Raw genomic sequence first — 23,369 nt, 5'->3', positions numbered from 1 at the left:
AGGAACTGATGGGCGGCACTGCTGGGCACTGATGGGCACAGGTGGGTGGCACTGCTTGGCACTTGTGGCTGGCACTGCTGGGCACAGGCGGGTGGCACTGGTGGGTGGCACTGCTGGGCAGTGCCAATCTCTTTTCTGACAATTGCCGGTTCTCTGCAGTACTTTCCCCATGCTGTGACAACGTGAGGAACGTGCAGCTGACAACCGGCAACTGCATTTACCCAGTGATCTGCTGTGTCATTGTACACAGCTAATCACGTGGTAAAAGGCCGCTGTGATTGGCCCTTTACCACATCACGTGATCAGCTGTGTGTGTAGGACACAGTGATCATGGAGATCGCCGGGTGCGCGCCTGTGGGGGCGCGTGGGAAATGCCCTCCCATAACTGGACAAGCCTATTGGGCAAATCAGAGTCCTCTGAGTGAATTCTAATGACTCTGGGATCAGGAGAGTAACTGCAGGGAGCATACCTGGCTGTGCAGAGCTATGGAGTAGGGCTTGAAAGGACAGACTGGTATACTGTAAAAGGAGCCTTGTTAAGGTGATTCAAAAGGTAATTTTTTTTAATAGCATGTTATACTTATCTGCTCTGTGCGATAATTTTGCACAAAGCATCCTCAATCCTTCTCTTCTTGGGTCCCCTGCTGGCGCTTCTGGCTCCTCCCCCCTGCTATGTACCTGGGGGAGCACTTGCTCTGGGGGGCATGCTTGCTACTGAGTCAGCTTTGTGTGTCCATTGACACACAGAGCATGGCTTGGCCCTTCCCCCCAATCCCTCCTCATTGGCTGGCGATTGGCTCCCATTGCTGCCTCTTTGTCCAGTGAGGAGAGAGAGAGCAGAGAGAGCTGCTGCTCCTGAATCGAGATCGATCTCATGTAGGTAAAAGGGGGCTGGGGGGGAGTAACTGCATGCAGAAGGTTTTTTCACCTTGATACATAGCATTAAGGTAAGACAAATTTGTACCTTTTAGAACCACGTCAATATCAGCTGACAGAGCAGGATGCTTCACCTTCACAGAATGCTGCAGATATAGTATACAGGGAGATTGGTCCCTACACTGTGGTGCTCACAAGGAGAGAGAGACTGAGTAAGCCCTGGTTCACATCTGTGCAGTCGTGCATGCCGCAATTTGCGTGGGCACAAGAGCCCATTAATTTGAATGGACTCCTGTGCCACGGGACACTCGGGGAAGAAGTCCCTGCAGTAATTTGGAAATCACAGCCCACACGGGAACCGAGGTTCCCAGTATGGTTGTGATTTCCAGTGGGAGCGGTGTGCCATTAGAATCAGTGGCACCCGACTGTGGGTCCTGCATTCCTCTGTGTGGGTGGTGTGGTTGCAGTTATTTGTGTGGGTCCTGCAGCAGCACCACCTGCACAGATGTGAACCAAGGCAAGGGAAGATGGCTACTTAAAGTGCTGCATATGCTTTCACATGTGACTGCTGCAAACCACTAAATGTGATTGACAGTATACTGTCAAGTGACTCTGGAATGTATGTCGATGTTTTATGCCATTTTCCAAGTACAACCTTATTTATACACTAACCTTATTTATGTGTGGCTATTCCTTCCTTTGGGGATATAAAGGTCAATGGCTAGAAATCTTGTGTGGAGGCCTCAGGCATGGAGTGGGGCACAATATGGCAGAGGTTTAGAATAATAAATCAGCACTGCTCAACCATGACTCACCATGGAGCTTGGAAGACTAGTGACCAGGCGTGACCTTAGATTGTACACCCCTTGAGGGTTAGGGACTGATGTGAATGTACAATAGATATGTAAAGTGCTGCGTAAATTGACGGCGCTATACAAGTACCTGAAATAAATAAATTAGTCTCTCCGTACCATAAATCACACTGCAGGGAAAGGTCCAGCCGGCAACTCAAGATGATAGAGTTGATGGCTAGACTTTCCAGTAGGTTTAGGGCTTCATGCAGGTGGGTGGTTGTTCTAGCAAGAAGAAGCAGGACGGGGACCTGTGCCATTCGCCAGACATCAGCCAATTGCATGCCCCCTTATAGGTGCATATACTGTATACAGGAGGTGGTGGGTGACACCTTATACCAGCGGTTCTCAACCTGTGGGTCGCAACCTTTTTGGGGGTCGAACGACCCTTTCACAGGGGTCGCCTAAGACCATCGGAAAACACATATTTCCGATGGTGTTAGGAATTGAGACATCGGTCCTCTATCCGTCTCCAGACGGGTCCGCCCACAGGCAGATACGCCCACATATGAGTACCCTGCGTGATGACATCATCACGCCAACTCCACATACACCCCGTACAAATACAGGTGTATGTGACAGGGTTGGCGCCATAATGTACTTATGTGGACCAGTCACACATGTGTAAAGAGCAGCTACTGTGTTGAAAGCAGCTACTCTGTTAAAAGCAGCTACTGTGTTGAAAGCAGCAGTATTGGAGGTAAAACGACACTTGATGAATTATAATTACTGGGTAAATGTAAAATCATGTACAGTAAAATCATCAACTACTGCAAAAAAAATCTGTACCGTGGGAACTTAATCTTAATAACTTAATAACAATGAAAATACATCCTGCATATCAGATATTTACATTACAATTCATAATAGCAAAATTACAGTTATGAAGTAGCAACGAAAATAATTTTATGGTTGGGGGTCACCACAACATGAGGAACTGTATTATAGGGTCGCGGCATTAGAAAGGTTGAGAACCACTGCCTTATACAGTGGTACACATGCTGTATATAGGGGGAGGGGTGGCACTACATACAGAGGGGCACACATGCTGCATATGGGGGGGAAGGTGACACTTTATATAGAGACACCCACATGCTGTTTACATGGGGAGATGACATCTTTTAAAGAGGAGCACACATGCTGTAGGGGGGACACCTTGTACAGAGGGACACACATGCTCTATACCTGGGTGTGGAATCCTAATACATGCCGTATACAGGGTGAATGAAACCTCAGAAAGAGGAGCATACATGCTGTATACGGGTTGGCACTTTAGACAGACGGGCACAAATGCTCTATGAGGGGAGGAGGAGTGACACCTATACAGGGGGGGAAAACATGCTGTATATAGGGGATGTCTCCATGTTCAGATATTCCTGATAGTGGGTAATCTTTGTCAGTAATGTACCCACACCCCTGGGTCACACTGGCCCGTCTCCTCACCATTCATCCAATCATATCTCCCTGAGGTCAGGGGCCAGAGGTGATAAGACCTGGCTCTCACATGGTATATGTACTAATCCCATGTAATGACTGTGTGCTTGGTGATCAGAGGGTTATGGCTGGCTTAAATCTCTACTATAATTAATATTTTGTCTAATTTTGTGCCCTGTGTCCAGACAAAGATGGTGAACAAGCAGAACTCTCTGGCTGCCAAGGTCTATACCAAAGTGCCTGATGAAGACTAGGGCTGGGCTATGTCAGCAATTTTCTTTGCGAATGTTTTTACACATAGAGGGAGATTTACTACAACTGGTGCACACAGAATCTGGTCAGCTCTGCATAGAAACCAATCAGCTTCCAGGTTTTATTGTCAAAGCTTAATTGAACAAGCTGAGGTTAGAAGTGGATTTGGATACTAAGCAGATTCTGAGTGGACCACTTTTAGTAAATCGCCCCCAGAGTGTCATGACCAGGTCTTGTGTTCAACCGGAACATGGTGTTACTCTGTACTTCCACCTCCGGCACTGCCCTGCGCTCACCGACTTGTCACTGGTAAACACAGAAGCCAGAAGAAAACGTTTTCTGCATTAGTAGCTTCTTCTGCTGGCTTCTGTGTTTACCAGTGACAGCGCACCTTTTCCAGTGGCTCAGGCACACAACCCTCCCAGGAGACAAAAGGAGGAGATAATCTACACCAGCCTCATGGAAGCATCTCCTCCTGCAATCCCTTGTCGGCACTGAAGACATCTCCCTGGCACTCTCAGGTAAGTACTAGCTGTTCTTCCACAGCAGCCCTCCTGTGCCAGATTGTACTGGGAAGTGGGAAAGAAGGGAGGTGGTGGGGGAACATGTAAGTACCCACACCTCTCATTTTAAAACTTCTAGTCCCATCAACCCAACATTATGCAGAAATGAGCAAAGACTGACGTGTTTGAAATCTAGCCTGTGCGACAACCAATACAACAGAGAAGTGAGTGTAGATACAGAGGGACAAGAAGTGTGTTATTGGCAGCATTACTAAGTGAAAATATAGGGAAAATCACCTGAAAATAAAAAAAAGAAACTGCATCCAAGGACTGGAAAGCTGCAATATATAACATTTTTGTTTTTCTCATTTAGATATGCATTCATTCTGACAGGGCCTCCTGCAAAATTTAGATTTGCAGATACAGTCTGCATCCCTGGATTTACTGGTCGTTTTTAAATGTGGCCTTCACTGAGTGTAATTTGCATAGTTGCCAGCAGTCAGGGATTGCCCGGGATGCTCACGGATTTTTGACATTTGTCCCGGGCTGAATCATGGAAAATGATTTTTGTTCCGGACAGGTTTTATTTTGTCGCGGACCACCAGCCACGGCAGTCGGGGCATCTAGTACTGCAATGTGTTAACTATATTCTTCCTCCTCCTCATGTACAAGGCAGAGGAAGCTGCTGCAGAGAGGACCAAGCCCAGGACCACCAATGATGGTCACACTGTGTCATTGGTCACACTGTCAGAGTGGCTGAGGACCAGCCAGATGCCGCTCTATAGTGTAGCAGAGATGAGTTGTGAGAGAGTTTGTGTGTGTATGGGGGGGGGGTGCAGAATGTATGTGTGTATGGGGGGGTGCAGAGTGTGTGTATGGGAGGGTGCAGAGTGTGTGTGTGTGGGGGGGGGCCGCAGAGTGTGTGTATGGGGGGGTGCAGAGTGTGTGTATGGGGGGGTGCAGAGTGCGTGTATGGGGGGGTGCAGAGTGTGTGTGTGTATGGGGGGGTGCAGAGTGCGTGTGTGGGGGGGGTGCGGAGTGTGTGTGGGGGGGGTGCAGAGTGTGTGTCTGTGGGGGGTGTGGGAGTGTGAGTGGGTGCAGAGTGTGCATGTGTGTGTGGGGGGGGTGCAGAGTGGGGGTGTCTGTGGGGGTGTGAGTGGGGGGTGCAGAGTGTGTGTGTGTGTGGGGGGTGCAGAGTGTGTGTATGGGGGGGGTGCAGAGTGTGTGTGTGCAGAGTGTGTGTGCAGAGTGTGTGTGTGGGGGGGGTGCAGAGTGTGTGTGTCTGTGGGGGGTGTGAGTGGGGGGTGCAGAGTGTGTGTATGTGTGGGGGGGTGGGTGTGTGGGGGGGTACAGAGTGTGTGGGGAGGGGGTATGGGGGTGTGTGTATGTGGGGCGGGGGGTGTGCATAGTGTGAGTGTGTGTTTGGGGGGGGTGCAGTATGGTGAAGCATACTGTACTCTGACCATCTGTTCATCTCCTGTAGCATGTGCGCAGTCTCTTGTCATCTCTTGTACCGTGTCCGCAGTCTCTGGTCATCCCCTGTACCGTGTCCGCAGTCTCTGGTCATCCCCTGTACCGTGTCCGCAGTCTCTGGTCATCCCCTGTACCGTGTCCGCAGTCTCTGGTCATCTCCTGTACCGTGTCCGCAGTCTCTGGTCATCTCCTGTACCGTGTCCGCAGTCTCTGGTCATCTCCTGTACCGTGTCCGCAGTCTCTGGTCATCTCCTGTACCGTGTCCGCAGTCTCTGGTCATCTCCTGTACCGTGTCCGCAGTCTCTGGTCATCTCCTGTACCGTGTCCGCAGTCTCTGGTCATCCCCTGTACCGTGTCCGCAGTCTCTGGTCATCCCCTGTACCGTGTCCGCAGTCTCTGGTCATCCCCTGTACCGTGTCCGCAGTCTCTGGTCATCCCCTGTACCGTGTCTGCAGTCTCTGGTCATCTCCTGTACCGTGTCCGCAGTCTCTGGTTATCTCCTGTACCGTGTCTGCAGTCTCTGGTCATCTCCTGTACCTGCTCCCCCTCCCTCCCCAAAGGTCTGCAGTCTCTGGTCATCTCCTGTACTGTGTCCGCAGTCTCTGGTCATCTCCTGTACCGTGTCCGCAGTCTCTGGTCATTCCCTGTACTGTGTCCGCAGTCTCTGGTCATCTCCTGTACCGTGTCCGCAGTCTCTGGTCATCTCCTGTACCGTGTCCGCAGTCTCTGGTCATTTCCTGTACTGTCTGCAGTCCATTGGTCCAGAATTTTTTTTCCCTTGTTTTCCTCCTCTAAAATCTAGGTGCGTCTTATAGTCAGGTGTGTCTTATGGAGTGAAAAATATGGTATATTTTTTAACACTATGTTCTTTTTGAATATCTCATGTTTAGGTTTACTTTAATTGCTGCCCAAATCAAACTGTAAAAATAACAAAAGAACAAAAGTACTACTGCTCCTTATTCCTGACAGAGTTACAGTTAGTGTGACTGCGTGGCCATGGCTTTAAGTGATCCTGTCAATATTTTTTCAAGTAAACATTTGGCCTAAGAGCAGACACCACCACTGCTTTACTTTTCTCTTTGAAACTAATTATATACAACCTATATTTTACAAAGAAACACTGGACACGTTAGATTAATGCCTTTTTTAATTAAACAATCGAATAAGGCTTGTGTAGGGTGGCCACCTCATCCCTTTATAACCAAAGACATATTCATTACACAGGTTATGGGGCTGATTAAGGTGGTAATTAAACTGACTTGGTGCCTCATCTGCATTAAATTAGCCCCAGAACCTGTGTAGTTAATATGTGTTTGGTTTTAAAGGGATGAGGTGGCAACCCTAGGCGGGTGTCACTGCTCTGATGTAAACAACTGTCTTCTGAAATCTGTTATGGTTGCATAATTGAAATAGGGACTGTAGATCCATCTGCTGGCAGGACAGATGAATGTATGATATTAAAATGCAATATTTCATATTTAGTTGTATAAAGAAATTAAAATATTTATATTATAAATTATATTTTAAAGTTGTGATTGCCATAATAAATAAAGAAAGCGCTTGAAGTGTGAAAGAATTTAAAGGGATGTAGACATTCTGCTTGATTCTTTCAGTTTACTGTATTTTTAAAGTTTTACTAAATCCACAACAGTAAAATCAGTCTGTATATGCAGTAAAGCATGCTTGCTACACTCACTGTGGAACCTAAGGGGTAATCCTCTGCATTGTGTAAAAAGGATGTTTGATCCTGTCTTCTCTGATTATTCCCCATTTCATCTCCTGATAGAACAGAGCCTCAGGGACACTCTGCACATGCTCAGTTTGGTGTGCAATGCTAGAAAAAATGTTCTATTTCTTGGGAGAGTGCTTGTGATCAGCACATGGCCAATCAGCACTGTCCAGACAAAGGGTAAGGGGTTATGCAATCTGATAGGGCAGTGAGAGGAGAATTATAACTCCTCCTACAAGCTTTAAGCAGTGCTTGGCTGGACACTGGTAGAAGTCACAAGACTGCTCTAACTGCTGATGAGAAAAGGTATTTAGCAGTTTATATTTACTAAAATAATTGCATTTCCATGTTCTGTGTACTGTGGGTGACCAGATATAGTGAATGTGGGGTACTGGGTTTAGTGACCCTTTAAACCTTTCCTTTATAGGGTACTGTAGACCTACTGCCTCCATACAGTCTAACTTTCATCTTTGCAGTGCCAGAAGGTTAGACAAAAAATGAACCATTCGTGATGTTCATTACACACTAGCCTACATGTTTTTCATGAGGAAAGAGGAATTCCTGTCAACTTTTTTGCCATTGCATATAATTCACACAGACATCTAAAGAAACAAACATTTGTATTCCCCAAAAAGTATTTCTCAGTAAAATGTTGTGGTTAAATATCCATGCAAAGGCAGCGAAACGTGTTACCGTCATACTGCTAGTAGATTAGCAGGTGGAGGATTTTGGCTTTCATTCCATATTGCTGAACATCAAGGCCAATTTTAGATAAAGCCCTGGTCAAGGATCAAACTAGAACCTTCTTGGCTGGAATACTGCTAGATCTCCGACATGATCTACTTCATAGGGTAAGGAATACGCTACTGTATTCCTTTCTGCATTTCCAGTTAAACAGACTTTTTGTGGGAGTTGATTGAGAGATGTTAAAGAGTGGGGTGTTTTGTACCTTATAAAATAGATTGTGCTGGAGGATATTAAATTGAAATGTTGGCACATTATATTACCAGTGTGAAGCAAAATAAAAGTCATTTTAAAAATAATCCTAGCCCCAGAAAGAAATATTGCCAAATTATCAGAGCAAGAACATGTAACATGGCTCAGGAACTGGATGAAATTGATCAGTACATGGCCAGTTTAAAGACTGTTAGTATCTTATATTTTTCTTTTTGACATAAAAGCTCACTCATTTACACTGTCATTCTTGTGCATTAACACATTTGCATTTAAGAGTGTTGCGTTTTGCATTACATTGCAATTTGAGTGGGCTGCCAATGCACAAGAAAGGCCCACAAAATGGACATGCAGCATTATTTCTGAAGTAGCACACCATACCACATTGTAGTGCTTTGTGGTGCACTGCAATGCATACTTTGCAACTTGCTACTGTACGTAACATGCATTAATGTATGTTACGGTAATACGAGTCAACGAATTACTGCAGTGCGGTAAATGTCTCGGCCCTTATTATTTACACGTGAACTCAGAGCACACTAAAAATAAATAATTTATTTGGTGTATCATATATGCATTTCATACATCAACATACAAACAATCTGCACAATACTCACAAATATACTCATAGCCTTTCATTATACACACAATCTTCACAATGCATACAAACATGCACATAGCCCTACACTAAAATCACATCATTATACATACAAATACTCACAAAATTATATACATTTATTTATTTCAGGTACTTTTATAGTGCTGTCAATTTATGCAGCGCTTTACACATATATATTAAACATTCACATCAATCCCTAACCCTCAAGGGGTGTACAATCTAAGGTCCCTAACTTACATTCATACATACACATATTAGGGCCAATTTAGACAGGATCCAATTAACCTACCAGCATGTCTTTGGAGTGTGGGAGGAAACCGGAGTACCCGGAGGAAACCCACGTAAGCACAGTTAGAACATGCAAACTCCATGCAGGAGGCACCACGGTCGGGAATCAAACCCATGACCCATTTACTGCAAGGCAGACGTGCTAACCACTAAGCCACTGTGCCGCCCCACATATATATACATAAACATAAACTTGCCTGCACTATACATACAATCGCAGGCCAGCCTACTCCTTTAGACTCAGCAAATTTACAAATAAAGCACCGAAGTTCTTCCTGTTCTGCAGCATAAAGCTGCTTTCCTCCTGTAGAAAGAAGAAGGTGGATGAACATGGTGCTGCAGATGGCAGCTGTTCAGATATGGGGGGCTGGGGCAGGTGGCAGGAAGCTTGCAAGAAAGGTTGACTTATTCCCTTGCCAAGGGCCCCTCCTTTATTGGAAGTAACATGTTGCCTATGCTGGTATGGCAGGATCCCTGATGAAAGGTGGGTAGAACCTAGGAGAAGGAAGAGTTGTTGTGTACTTTGGACAGGAAGAATGTAGCAGAGGGCTAAGTGGAATCATGTTGGTTCATCCACGTGGACTTACCAAACCATGGACTGTGAGATACTAACACTGACCTAAAAGGAACAAGGACCTCAGACTGTACAAAAAATATGGGTTTATTGGATTGAATCCTGTTGTGCCTTGTTCACCTTGCCAATGTTTGGAACTTATACTCTTTATTACATTTATAAGTAAAGGTATTGCACTTTGCTGCTGACTAGAGTGATGTAATTCAAGAGGATTCCTGACATCTGAGTGCTGGGGGACGGGTTCTGTGTACAAGGTGTACAGTGTAAACCTGATTGGGTTGGGAGTGGTGGTGGTGGTCAAGGGAAGATGTTTCCATCCTGGCAGTGAAGAGCAGACCCCTCTATGAAACACCTGCTAGGTGGCTTGGGCCCCTGTGTGACATGGGCAGAGGATGTTCAGCTGGACTGTCCCTGAGATGGAACCTTGGAGAATGGCAAAGTCCTGCAACATGAGTATCCCCAACCACTTATGAGCCGGTGTTATGGTGGACCACAGGTGTGGTGAAGAGTTTTCAATTAGCAGCCTGGATGTCCTCTGCAGCTGATATCCTCCTTTGCTTAGACCCCTGATATCTCATTAAAGCCCCCCAACGGGGCTCCTAAAAAACATGTAAAAAAAAAAACTACTGACACCAGTGGAGGAACTACCAGGGTTGCAAAGGTTACACTTGCAACCAGGCCCTGGCATTCTACCACTGGGTTGCAAGGGAAGGGCCCCGGGCTTGGGGCTGCTCAGACTTAGATGCCCAGGCCTAATTTTTGGCCCAGTCCAGGCCTGATAATAACTATTTACTAGTGAGGGTTTTAGCAATAATTCCCAGCATGTCTTTCTGGTTCTATATGCTGTGGCTTACTGCAAAGCCAGTAAGACTGTGTAGGGGATAGATGGTTAACTGTCCAAAGGCATACAGACCGGTACTGATAGATCTGACAGCAACCAATCATACACACTGAATGAGAATTGGACCTGGAAAACTCCACTGGGGAGTATCTTGAATATGGGAATATAGTTCAGATTTTGCAAACTTGGATCTACTGGCATTTAGAAAACAAGGACACCAGTGATATTAAGATTTGCAGGATGAGGCAGCAAACTGCTTGAGATAATTGGCAAAAATCAAAAATTCAGCCAGCATGTTGGACTGTAGTGTACCTTCAAAGGAAGCAGCTGTTACCATATGCACCTGCATAGAGGTAGTGAATACAATTCTATTTTTGACATATAGAAGGCACCCTGTTTAACTCTATGATGAAGGAATTTTGCTGCCATGCACAGATTGGCACTTTCATACATGGAGCACCATTAAAATGAATAGGAGCCTTTCTCTATGTACTGCCATTTCCTAAGACCTAAGTCCAGAAATTTAAAATAATGCACCATTGCAGTGGGGCCCCTCACACTGCATGGGTTAAATGCTCAATATGTCTAGGGTGTACAGTGTTGGCTCACTTACCTTATACCCAGCTCCGAAGCCCTTCTCTGCTGCCCGAAGCTGTGTTCTGTGGGTGGATCCTTGGTGTCATTACATTTAATAAAGGGACATTAACCCTGTATGGTACAGCTTAGGAGGCTAGAATGTTAGTCTTTGCTTACAGAGCAGGCTGCGGGAGACCAGTCGCATCACTGGAGAGACAATACTGGAGCCAGGAGTAGGGTATGTAGGGCAGGGTGAGGTAAGTATTAACTCCTCCTATGTGCACCCCTAGACATAAGGAGCATTTAACCCCTGTAGTGTGGGGGCCCCACCGCACGGATGCATTTTTGTACCACATTTTAATTTGTGTCCCCTACCCACAAACATACTACCCACAATACACCTTCCAATTTTTCTGATGGGAAAGATAGACAGCAATAAGAACAATATAATGTATGACAAAGGAAACACCCTCCATAGCATCCCCGATTGCAAGGAGAAGCAATTCCCTAAAAATGAATCCTGAAGTCATCTGAAGCTTTTCTGATCACTGTTTATACCCTAGGGCCTGAAAATGGCATATTCAATGAATTAGAGGCTGAATTAATGTTTAGTGCGATTTAACACTTTTAATGATTGCGTAAATACAGACAATGTTATTACTTCAGTCAGTGTCAGTCTATATCTATATGTCCATGCACACATAGGCGTTTACAGGCACTTAAAGGCAGGGACATTTAGAAGGAATAACAAAACCCACTTCCAGTGCATTCAGGAGCAGCAGTGTTTTGGCAGAATAAGGGTCCAATGCGTCTACACCCATTTAAGTACTAGGCGCATCATTCATCTCAATGACCAAAATAAATTAATATTCTGGCCAATGAATGCCCAAGAGCTTGATGCTCCTAAACAATTTTTCAAAAACACAGCTTTAGACGCCTTTTTGATGCTGCTTTTCTCCTGGAGTTTAGAAGAGACGGACAAACACCCAGTGTGGATAGGGCCCTAAAATACCAGCATATGTCCTCTTCAGTTTCTTTTCTTTATCTGTTTGTATTGCTGTTTGTTCTTCCATGATTTGTACAACAAAAGAGGGAGAAGTTTGCTTGTTAGTTTGAGTCATGCTCCCTCTTGTGGTAGAATTCAGATGAGTACATGTACATATAAATTGTTTTAGTGCCAGTTCACATACACTATATTGCCAAAAGTATTGGGACGCACATGAACTTTAATGGCATCTCAGTCTTAGTCCTTAGGGATCAATATTGAGTTGGCCCACCCTTTGCAGCTATAACAGCTTCAACTCTTCTGGGAAGGCTGTCCACAAGGTTTAGGAGTGTGTCTATGGGAATGTTTGACCATTCTTCCAGAAGCGCATTTGTGAGGTCAGGCACTGATGTCGAACAACAAGGCCTGGCTCACAATCTCCGCTCCAATTCATCCCAAAGGTGTTCTATCAGGTTGTAGTCAGGACTCTGTGCAGGCCAGTCAAGTTCCTCCACCCCAAACTTGCTCATCCATGTCTTTATGGACCTTGCTTTATACACTGGTGCGCAGTCATGTTGGAACAGGAAGGGGCCGTCCCCAAACTGTTCCCACAAAGTTGAGAGCATGAAATTGTCCAAAATGTCTTGGTATTCTGACGCCTTAAGAGTTCACTCCACTGGAACTAAGGGGCCAAGCCCAACCCCTGAAAAACAACCCCCACACCATAATCCCCCTCCACCAAACTTTACGCTTGGCACAGTGCAGTCAGGCAAGTACTGTTCTTCTGGCAACCACCAAACCCAGACATGTCCATTGGACTGTCAGACAGAGAAGCGTGATTTGCTACTCCAGAGAACACGTCTCCGCTGCTCTAGAGTCCAGTGGTAGCGCGCTTTACACCACTGCATCCGACACTTTGCATTGCACTTGGTTATGTAAGGCTTGGATGCAGCTGCATTGAAACCCATTCCACGAAGCTCTCTATGCACTGTTGTTGTGCTAACCTGAAGGCCACACAAAGTTTGGAGCTTTTTAGCTATTGACTCTGCAGAAAGTTGGCGACTTATGCACACTGTGAACTTCAGCATGTGCTGACCCAGCTCTGTCATTTTACATGGCCTACCACTTAGTGGCCTAGTTGCTGTTGTTCCCAGTTGCTTCCACTTTGTTATAATACCACAAACAGTTGACCATGGAATATTTAGTAGCAAGAAAATTTCACGGATGGACTTATTGCACAGGTAGCAACCTATCACAGTACCACGCTTGTATTCACTGAGCTCCTAAGCGTGATGCATTCTTTAACAAATGTTTGTAGAAGCAGTCTGCATGCCTAGGTGCTTGATGTTATACTCCTGTGGCCATGGAGGTGATTGGAACACTTGAATCTGATGATTCAAGTGATCCAATCTGCATGACATGTGAAATAACATTGCTTCTTATGGTGCCTGTTCACATATGTCCATTGCACTGGCGGTGCGAATTCAGTGCGGTTTGAAAGAGATTCATGTCTGATTTCTGAGCAGTGCCATCAGGTTCAGGTGCAGATTGCAGGCTAATGACTTCTATGTGAATGGTTTCTAAACCGCATATGTGTGAACAGGATAAAATACTCACACAATCCTGTCCTGAACCTGATGTAAACCTGACATGAACTGCTCACCAACTACTGTGTCAATTAGCTGTGAAACCTGAGCTTCAATCTGCATCGAACATGTGTAAATCAGCTACAGTCAGGGAGATTATGCTGTCCTCAAAAAAAGAGGAAAGCCCATCTCTGTCAGCTTTCATCAGAACAAATGTCACCACTGGAAGATATCTTGTTTGCTTCTTTTCTGTCATCAGTTGTAACATTTCAGGTTATTCCTCGCTGTCTGTCCTGGTGACAGTGATTCTCAGGACAAAGAGTGAGGGTAGCAGGGGCGGACTGACCATTTGGAAACTCAGGCACTGCTTGAGGGCCTGGGGTCAGTAGGGGGGCCACATGAGATGCCCCTGGTACCTTTTTCATAGGCTTTTTTGAGTTTGGGCAAGGACACAGGGGCCCCATGATCCCCTATTGCCCAGGGGCCCCATGAGTTGTCAGTCCACCCCTGGTGGGTAGATATCCACAACAGCAACACAGACAATTATATTTCAGTAGAACTAGGAACAGTAAATACTGCCGTCACTTTTTTATTGCTATTTATATGAAATTATTATAAAAAAGGTTTAGGTGGATGACTATGTAAGGCTTTTTGGAATTATTTTGTACAAATAGAATTTACTAAGGCATTCATCTCCACCATTTTTTGTTGACTGATAGTGATACTGATAGATCTGTATCCCATAGATGTGAAGTCATACACACCTCCTTCAAACATTTTTATCCTGTCTGTGACCCCCTTTGGGGAGATTTCAGCTCAGTTCCTAAACCCTGTGAAAATAGAGCGAAAAATGGGGTTGTATTGGCACAGGTACAGGAAGACACACAGTAATAACACCCTAACAGGGGTTCTAACCCTGCCTCTTTATTGTTGCAGTCTGTGCTCCCACTGGAGAGATTTCCCATCAATTCCTCAACTGAATGCAAAGGAGCAAATGTTACTTTATACACTGTGTAATGTTGGACTTACCCCACTAGAGGGAGTGTTTGACTTTTATTAGGCAGTTTCCCAACTTCCTAGGAATAGCTCAGTCTTGATTACATTGCAAAAGGCAGCAGAACCTAATTATATAGAAAGAGGAAATAAATGTGGAACAGAAGTCATGAAGCCAGTACTGCCTGAAATGTGTATTTTCATATTTACTATCTTAGTTCCTTTCAGGAATACACTTTGGCGGGAGTGTAATTACACTTGTCACATACAAACCACGGTCCTGATCATTTCATTTTAGTCTAGGTTTACCTAGAATAATAATTTGGTGATTTTATAACATGACATTTTAAATGTGATTGTATGTTCTCTGCAGGTATCTCTGTGATTGTATTTATTGCTCTGATAATATAGTTTCACCATAGATAGTGGAGGAGTGCTAGGATTTACAATTAGTTGATTAGATTCAGGTTAATGGCTGGGTTTAAAGAAATCCTTCACTGAGAAGCTGCCATTGCTGACCCCAAGGCTAGGTTCACATTTGTGTGAGTGGTGCCTCTGTGGATCCGCACTAAAATCTGTGCAGCCGCACCACCCGCACAGAGGAATGCGGACCTGCAGGCAGGTGCCATTAGTTCTAATGGCACGCCGCCCGCTCTGGAAAATGCAACCGTACTGGGAACCGAGGTTCCCGTGCGGGCTGCAATTTCAGAAGAAGTGCAGGGACTTCTCTGCATTCACAGGGCACAGGAATCCATTCAAAAGAATGGGCTCTTGTGCCCGCGCAAAACGCAGCCCGCACGGCCACATATATGTGAACCAGGGCTAAGAGCCCTTTCACACCAGGTGCAGTTGAATGCATATATGACTGCTCTCCAACTGCATAGACAGTCCAAAATCCAGGCCTTCCTATGGGCATAGTTTACTCCATTGTAGTGCAATGCAGTGCAGTCAAAAAAGTAGTGCATGCTGCATTTTTCCCACACAACAAAAATGCACGCAAACGCATGTAAATGCACACAAATGCACTGGAACGCATCACAGTGCACATAGAAGCCCAAGGAAACAAAGAAGAATGAAGTGACCTCACAGGACAAATGCAGATAGAAAAACGTGCATCAACTGCATGCAAATGTGTAAAGAAAAAACATGCAGTAGATGTGCAGTTTCTAGTGTTACTGGGCCCTAAATTCTAGTTGTCTAGCTGTCATATTAGTCATTTTGCTTCAGTACTTGCTGAGTCACTCAGGAAAGGGTCAGGTCAGGAAAGGCAAACTGCATTGAAAATTTCCTACCTGCATACTTGCTCCAGAAAGTAGAAAATTGTACACTTACCTGCCGTTTATGTTCTATTCCACACTTAAGCGTGACAGCATACATATGGGTAGAGCTCTACCCCTACCCAATCACAGGACCAGTTGGACTAGAAATGAAACACCCACCACAAGGCAATATTGCCATAACTACTGTATGCTCAATGCAAATGCTAATTTACAATTTTCCTGACACAAGCATGATAGATTACACACAGGATATAACCTTCCAAACAAGGTAGGATAATGCTGTAATCATTTTAACATTGGACAAATAATTAGAATCATTCAGAAATGAATAACCAAACTCCACTTTGTAATGGGCCAAAAATGTGACATTTGCTGCCGTGCAAAATAATTCTGGAGATACACCTCTGAATTCTGGCAAGGGGATGAAATTCCTTTGGTAGCGAGAGCCTTGAGATCCATCTTACTTTGCACAGCCATAATGCAATTGTTTTAGTTGATGCAGAAAGCCTTTTATTGAGATCACCAGGAATGATGAAAAAGCTGTCTGATTTTCTAAAAGAGGAGGTTGTTGCAAACGCGCGAATCCGAGATGGACGCAGTTCAACCATTTTGGTTTCAGACTCCATCTTGCTAAGGGTATCCATTTTTCTCCAATTATTTCAATTATTATAGTGCTATAGCGATATTACGAGTTTCCTCTTTCTGTGATCAAAAAGGAGGTGGTGGCAGTGTGAAAGGGTTAGTTGCGTAATTAACCCAACCCAGTAACAATCACTCAGGCTGACGGCACATCGATTGGTTGTCCATTAGCTGGAAAATCATTGTGCAGGGTGCAGCTGGGTGTGGCATTGTTACGCACGTCACATAGCGGTTTTAGATCGGCCAGTCCTTCGGTCACGAGTTTGGTGAGAAGGTCTGGGGTCTGATGCCGCGATCGTGACATATTGGACGTCGCGATCGTGAGATTGTCGCATGTTGGTGGCGGCGATCTTACGATCCGTGACAGAGGTCACTGTGATATATTTATTAAATGCAGCCAACATTCAAAGCTTGAGGGGAATCAGTGACCTCACTCCTTGGGGCAGCACAGTGGCTTAATGGTTAGTCCTTACACTTGGCAGTACTAGGGTTGCTGGGTTGAATCCCAACCACAGCACCACCTGCCTGGAGTTTGCATGTTCTCTCTGTGCTTGTGTGGGCTTCCTCCAGGTGCATACCTCCCACACACCAAAAACATGCAGGTTGGTTAATTGGCTCCTGTCTACATTGGCCCTTGTATGAACTCCTTGAGGGTTAGGGTCTGATGTGAGTGTACAATGTATGTGGGTAAAGCACTGTGTAAATTGACAGTGCCATATACAGGTAAGTACCTGAAATAAATAAATACTGGAATGACAACGCCTGATGTAGATGAAAAGGTTTACACATCTTTGGATGATGCTGAGGAATGTCCTTAGAACTACTCTGTTTGGAAATGGCAGCAATATGGTGGAATATAGGCTAAGCCAATACCCTCCTTCCGGTGATAGTTATCAATAACACTGATTTCAAGGTTATTGTCTATACTGAAGACGGCTAATCCAGAAAAAAGGTGGATGGGACAGCATGCTCAGCACTACTTGTAAGTGCCAAGGAGAGACAAATGACTTTTCTGGATTATGAATTCTTCTACAGAATATCAGGAATTGGCTCACCAACTGATAAAACACCCACCTGAGCCCAGAGAGCGAGGGGCAAAACTTGACTCTAAGAGTACTAATTTGCCAACACGTATCCAGGTCTGCCTGAAGAAAGTTCAATATACCCATTAAAGCAGGGGCCAGCAGGTCAAAGCCCTCAGATTCTGCAAAGTTTATAAACTTATTCTGATTTCTAGTGTATGGAAGGTTTGTAGCAGAAGCCAGAGCTTTCAGCAGGGTTAGGATGAACAACCTAATCAGGCTAATTTTGTGCCTTTCAGCCTCCAGGCCACTAGGTGTAATCTGGCTGGCTTTTTTTCTAAATTAAATATCCATCTGAATTTTACTTACAACTCTTGTTTGCGTAAGTTGGCAGTGACTGGAAGCAAAGTTTTGGTAAACATCCTGGGGATGTGGACAGGCCAAAAAGCAGGCAAAGGAACTGGAAGTAGAACTCTAAAATGACAAACTGACTACATTTATGGAAGCATGAATGTACAAGAATGTGTAAATACGTGCAGCGCTACCCTCTTCAGGGCCGCTTAGATTTTGGTCCCCCTTAAGCACTGCACAACCAGGCAGCATGCATCTATCAACACTCTCATCCAAATTTAGTAAAACAGTCCTTGAGCTTGGTTTTCTTGTTTTTATTAGGGGTTAACAACTTGGATGAGGTCCAGGGGTATATGAGATACCCAAGGAACTGTACAACTTCAGAGGACAACTTCTTAGCAAAATGTACAAAATCATCAGCAACAGTCTTAGTAAGAAGCGCTGAGTCCCCTTAGGTGAACTCCTGCAGATCCCAGATGAAACTGTCCTCTGAGCGTGTCTCTGAGCAAGCGATTCCAAGAGCTACAGTGTGAAGTAGTCCTACTCCACCTGACCGCCCTCTCCCTTCTTTGGCCCAGGGGGTGCAGAAGTACTCACACTGTCCTTCTCCTGTAGCATAATGGGTTGCAGCTGCTTTCAGATCTTACACTGGACTGGCTTCTTTCCTTATGACAGGCTGTCTCTCCTAGAAGACTGTGGGACAGTGGAGATTCTTCTGTCCAGTTTCAGCCTGTAGGTAGCCCCCCCCCCCCCCCCACTCCACACCAGCACCTTCCTTCACTTCATCTTCTGCCTGACTCCCCTGCTGTTCTGGCTCTCCCACATTTAAGGGCTGTCTTAGCCATCATGTCAGGCCTGATGGCTAAGACAGGAAAAAGTATGTGAGGCCCTAGCTTAATGACTTCTCCCAGAGCTAATTGGAGCCAGGAGTGAGCCAACTTTGACTCCAATCAGTGTGATGATATTGGATGTGTTGCTGACAGCTGTCCTGCCCTTAAAAAACACACACCTGTTTTGGGTTTACTGGTTTCAAGGAGCACTGTCTGATGTGAACCATGCCTCGCAGAAAAGAGCTCTCAGAAGACCTATGGTCAAGAATTGTTGACTTGCATGAAGCTGGAAAGGGTTACAAAAGTATCTCCAAAAGCCTTGATGTTCATGTGTCCACGGTAAGACTTACTGTTTACAAATGGAGAAAGTTTTGCACTGTTGCTACTCTCCCTAGGCGTGGTCATCCTGTAAAAATGACTGCAAGAGCACAGCGCAGAATGCTGCATGAGGTAAAGAAGAATCCCAGAGTGTCAGCTAAAGACCTACAGAAATCTCTGGTACATGCTAACATTTTTGTTGACACATCTACAATAAGGAAAACATTAAACAAGAATGGGGTACATGGGAGGACACCACGGAGGAAGCCATTGCTGTCCAAAAAGAATATTGCAGCACGTTTGAAGTTTGCAAAAGAGCACCTGGATGTTCCACAGCACTACTGGCAAAATATACTGTGGACAGATGAAACCAAGATTGAGTTGTTTGGGAAGAACACACAACACTATGTGTGGAGAAAAAAAGGCACAGCACACCAACATCAAAACCTCATCCCCACTGTAAAACATGGCGGAGGGAACATCATGGTTTGGGGCTGCTTTGCTGCCTCAGGCCCTGGACGGATTGTTGTCATTGATGGGAAAATGAATTCCAGAGTTTATCAAGACATTTTGCAAGAAAACGTACGACCATCTGTCCGCCAACTGAAGCTCCGCAGAGGATGGGTGATGCAACAGGACAATGACCCAAAGCATACAAGTAATTCAACAAAACAATGGCTGCAACAGCACAGAATACGCCTTCTGGAGTGGCCCAGTCAGAGTCCTGACCTCAACCCGATTGAAATGCTGTGGCATGACCTTAAGAGAGCGATTCACACCAGACATCCCAGGAATATTGCTACACTGAAACAGTTTTGTGAAGGGGAGTGGTCCAAAATTACTCCAGATCGTTGTGCAGGTCTTATCTGCAACTACAGGAAACGTTTGGTTGAGGTTATTGCTGCCAAAGGAGGGTCAACCAGTTATTAAGTCCAAAGGTTCACATACTTTTTCCTCCCTGCACTGTGAATGTTTACATGTTATGTGCAATTAAACCATGGCAACATCTAATGTTTGTGTAGTATTATGTTCAGCAGACTGTGTTCTTCTATTGTTGTGACTTAGGTGACGTTCAGAGCACATTTTATGCCCAATTCATGCAAAACTCCACGTAATCCCAAGGGGTCCACATACTTTTTCTTGCAACTGTACTTGAAGCATCGGATATTAAGCAAATTCAGTTTTTGCTTCTTCTGTAGTTAAGATAGCAGTGATTGTTTGTTCTGGTCTGTTTAGGGTTTCACTGGCTGGGAGTTTGTTTACTTCCCCCTGCCTCTAGAAGAAGCTTCCAGAAAATAGGGAGGGAGATTCAGATGACCAGTATGAACATTTATCATGGCCCAGCCAATCACTGGAGAGGAGTGTCCAGAAGGTGGCTGGGGAGGTGGTAAATAGTCTGAAACCCTGGCAAGATTGTTCCTTCTCCCCAGGAGGGTTCCAAAGCCTTGGGGGCTGCTGCCCTGAGGCAGCCCATGGACTGAGTTGCTGTTCTTTGAGGTCTCAACTGTGACAGAGCTGGGGATGTGAAGTGATCTTTTAAGGAGCTGGCTACAGAACTTTACCATAAAAGGATCAGGCCTGGCCCTAATAGTTTTACATATTGCAGCAACATCCAAACACCCAATATTAGAGATGACTTATCCTTGCAAAGCAAATACACTCTTGCACACTGGTATTGACTTGTTTTTCAGCATTTGTTCTCCCTCATTTTCTCTCCATCGTGCAGCTAATATGAGCCAAGGTCTGACAGAGGGACAGCAGAGGGTCAGACAAGGAAGTTGTGCAGGTGCCAGATGTCCTCCTTATCAGTTGATGATATCAGCAGTTGTTAGGACGCTGGCAGCTGGCCCATATGGTGTGCAAAGTTGTAACAATAAACAATGAAAACCTGTGACTTTGTGTAACAAAAAGGCAGGCTTGATCCATTCACTGGCTTGTACACAATTTTGGTCATCCTGGTTGAAAAAGGTTGCTCTATACTATTAGGAAAGAACCAGCTATTACCAGCAGCCCCTGTGGGGGTAGCATTACATACTTCTCACATATAAATCAATATACAGTATATAGAGTTGGGAACACCTGATAGGTGGGGTATTTTAATATTTTTCCATGTTATTTTTCCCCCTTTTTCTTAACTGCTTGGAGTGGACAGGGTGGAAGCAGGTCCCCAGTGGAGAAGACAGTTGATGGCAGGGGCGGACTGACAACTCATGGGGCCCTCGGGCAATAGGGGATCATAGGGCCCCTGTGTCCTTGCCCAAACTCAAAAAAGCCTATGAAAAAGCATCTCATGGAGCCCCCTACTGACCCTGGGCCCTCGGGCAGTGCCCGAGTTTCCAAATGGTCAGTCCGCCCCTGGTTGATGGACAATGAAGTACATGTGATGCACTGTGTAAATTTCAGCAATGTATACATTAATACTCTGGGGAAGCACAGTGGCTAAATGGTTAGCACTTTCACCTGGCAGTACTAGGGTTGTTGGTTTGAAAATCAACCATGGCACCGCCTGCCTGGAGTTTGCATGTTCTCCCTGTGCCTGCATGGGTTTCCCCCAGGTACTCCGGTTTCCTCCCATACTCTAAAGACATGCTGGTAGATAAATTGGCTCTGGTCTAAATTGGCTCTAGTATGTGCATGTATGAATGTAAGTTAGGGACCTTAGATTGTACCCTTGAGTATTTAGGGGCTGTTGTGAATGTACACTATATATGTTCAGCGCTGTGTAAATTGACAGCACTATATAAGTACCTGTAATAGATAAAAAAAATAAATACTCTTTGTGCAATGTTGTGATGTGTCGATATATGTGTTCCTCAGTGCTTTGGGACCATTATAATGTTCATGTAATTATGAAGTGTACGATGTGCTAGGCTGTGAAAATTAGAAACTATACTGCTTATCTAAACTGTCAACATTTAAATATAGAAATCTAAATGTATACATTTGTCTAAGCAGTGCCCTCGCAATTCTACCTGTTGTCTGGAATTGCTCCTTCACTCTCTGGTATGTGAGTATGCCTAAAGCTTCATACCTGTATATCTGTGATGTAAGGCTGTGCTGCTTCTGACTGCTAGTTTAAAGTGATCATAAACCATTTTTTTTACATTTTTAACTACAGGTAAGCGTATAATAAAGCTTACCTGTAGCTAAAATTAATATCTATTAAATGTGCACCGTTTAGGAGATATTCTAGTGAGCAGCAGCCTGTGATGTCAACAGCACATGCGCTCTGAAGGAATGGCATACCCATGCCATTCCTTCAGAGCTGTGTGTCATGGCTGAGATTCCCACACGCATGCGCAGGAGTGAATTCATTTTGGCTCAGCCAGTGAAGTGGCCGCAGCCTGCGAACCCAACAGGAAGACCGGGTGAAGATGGAAGCCTCCTCAGCGGTGACAACACATCACTGGAGGGCTTTGTTTAAAGGTAAGTATTTCATGATGTACTATTATGTGATGCATACTAGCACATTATAGCATTGCCTTGCAGGGAGAGATTTTTTTTTCCCCTCAAGTTTACTACTGCTTTAAGGAGATTTGGAGTAGGATTTAGTGATGTTGCTACTGTGCTGAACACTGCTCTCTGTGCTGGTGGCTCTGACCTGGCTTTACCAAAATGATCACCTCCACACAGTGCAGAAGATAGTATGGTAGGCAATGCCGGGACAAGGTCACCCAGTACCCAAAGCAAAGATTGCAAACTGCACCCAGGTGGAGGAGGGCATGGATCTAAACACAGTTGTGGTACACTACTCAAGAGTTTAAAATTGGTGTACAAATATGGGGATAACAGGTCCCTATGTTGGTGGCATTATTGAAAGGAAAAATACTCCTGTGTCACTGTGTCTGTGGTGTCACTGAAAGGAACAAATGCCTCTGCTTCAGTTGTGTAACTGAAAGGAAAAAATGTCCCTGCGTTGGTGGTGTCAGTGGAAGGAAAACAATGCACATGCAGAAGCGGTGTTACTAAGAAAAAAATGCCCCTAGGTCTGTTGTTTTGCTAAGAGGAAAAATGATGGATCAGTATTGGTAGGAAAAAAATACCCCTGCGTTGGTGTTATCAGTCTGAGAAGGACTGCTTTGGCATCTATGTCAGTGGGATGAAGGAGGAGAGCTTTGAAGTAGGCCCTGTGGGGTGCAGGGAACTATGGGGCTCTGGGGAGGCGCAGAGGGAGGAAGGGAGCAGAAGGACTCTAAGGATGGAGAAGGCTAAAGAACTCTTTGAGGGTGCTGTGAAGGAAAGGGGAGGTCTAGGGTTGAGTTGCCCCCACAACCACTGAGTACTTACTCAGTTCAGACCTTTATCTGTAAAGGCACTGCCCAGGAATAAAGGCAGGTTTTACTTTTACTTGTCTCTGGTCATGTGATATTGCAAATAGCAAGGGGATACAGGAAG

The 23,369-nt window shown here is 45.0% G+C and overlaps 1 protein-coding gene across 2 annotated transcripts in view; it reads right to left on the bottom strand.

The window, feature by feature from the left end:
- The window catches only part of LOC149440923 (uncharacterized), a 145,717-nt gene that overhangs the window by 31,927 nt on the left and 90,421 nt on the right, over nt 1-23,369 (bottom strand). Inside the window, exon 1 of one of the 2 annotated variants that reach the window (XR_016307464.1) lies at nt 11,008-11,047. The exons of the other annotated variant lie outside the window; for it this stretch is intronic. The gene's annotated coding sequence lies outside the window, so the exon portion shown is untranslated. Of the gene's footprint in view, nt 1-11,007; nt 11,048-23,369 lie in introns of those variants that run through there. 2 annotated transcript variants of the gene reach the window in all.

Source organism: Staurois parvus, unplaced genomic scaffold, assembly GCF_062004578.1.
Source record: "Staurois parvus isolate SC_StPar_1 unplaced genomic scaffold, SC_StPar_1.0 ptg001045l, whole genome shotgun sequence".
Classification (NCBI taxonomy): Eukaryota; Metazoa; Chordata; class Amphibia; order Anura; family Ranidae; genus Staurois; species Staurois parvus.
The sequence above is the reverse complement of the archived record's forward strand: the minus strand, read 5'-3'. Positions and strand labels throughout refer to the sequence as shown.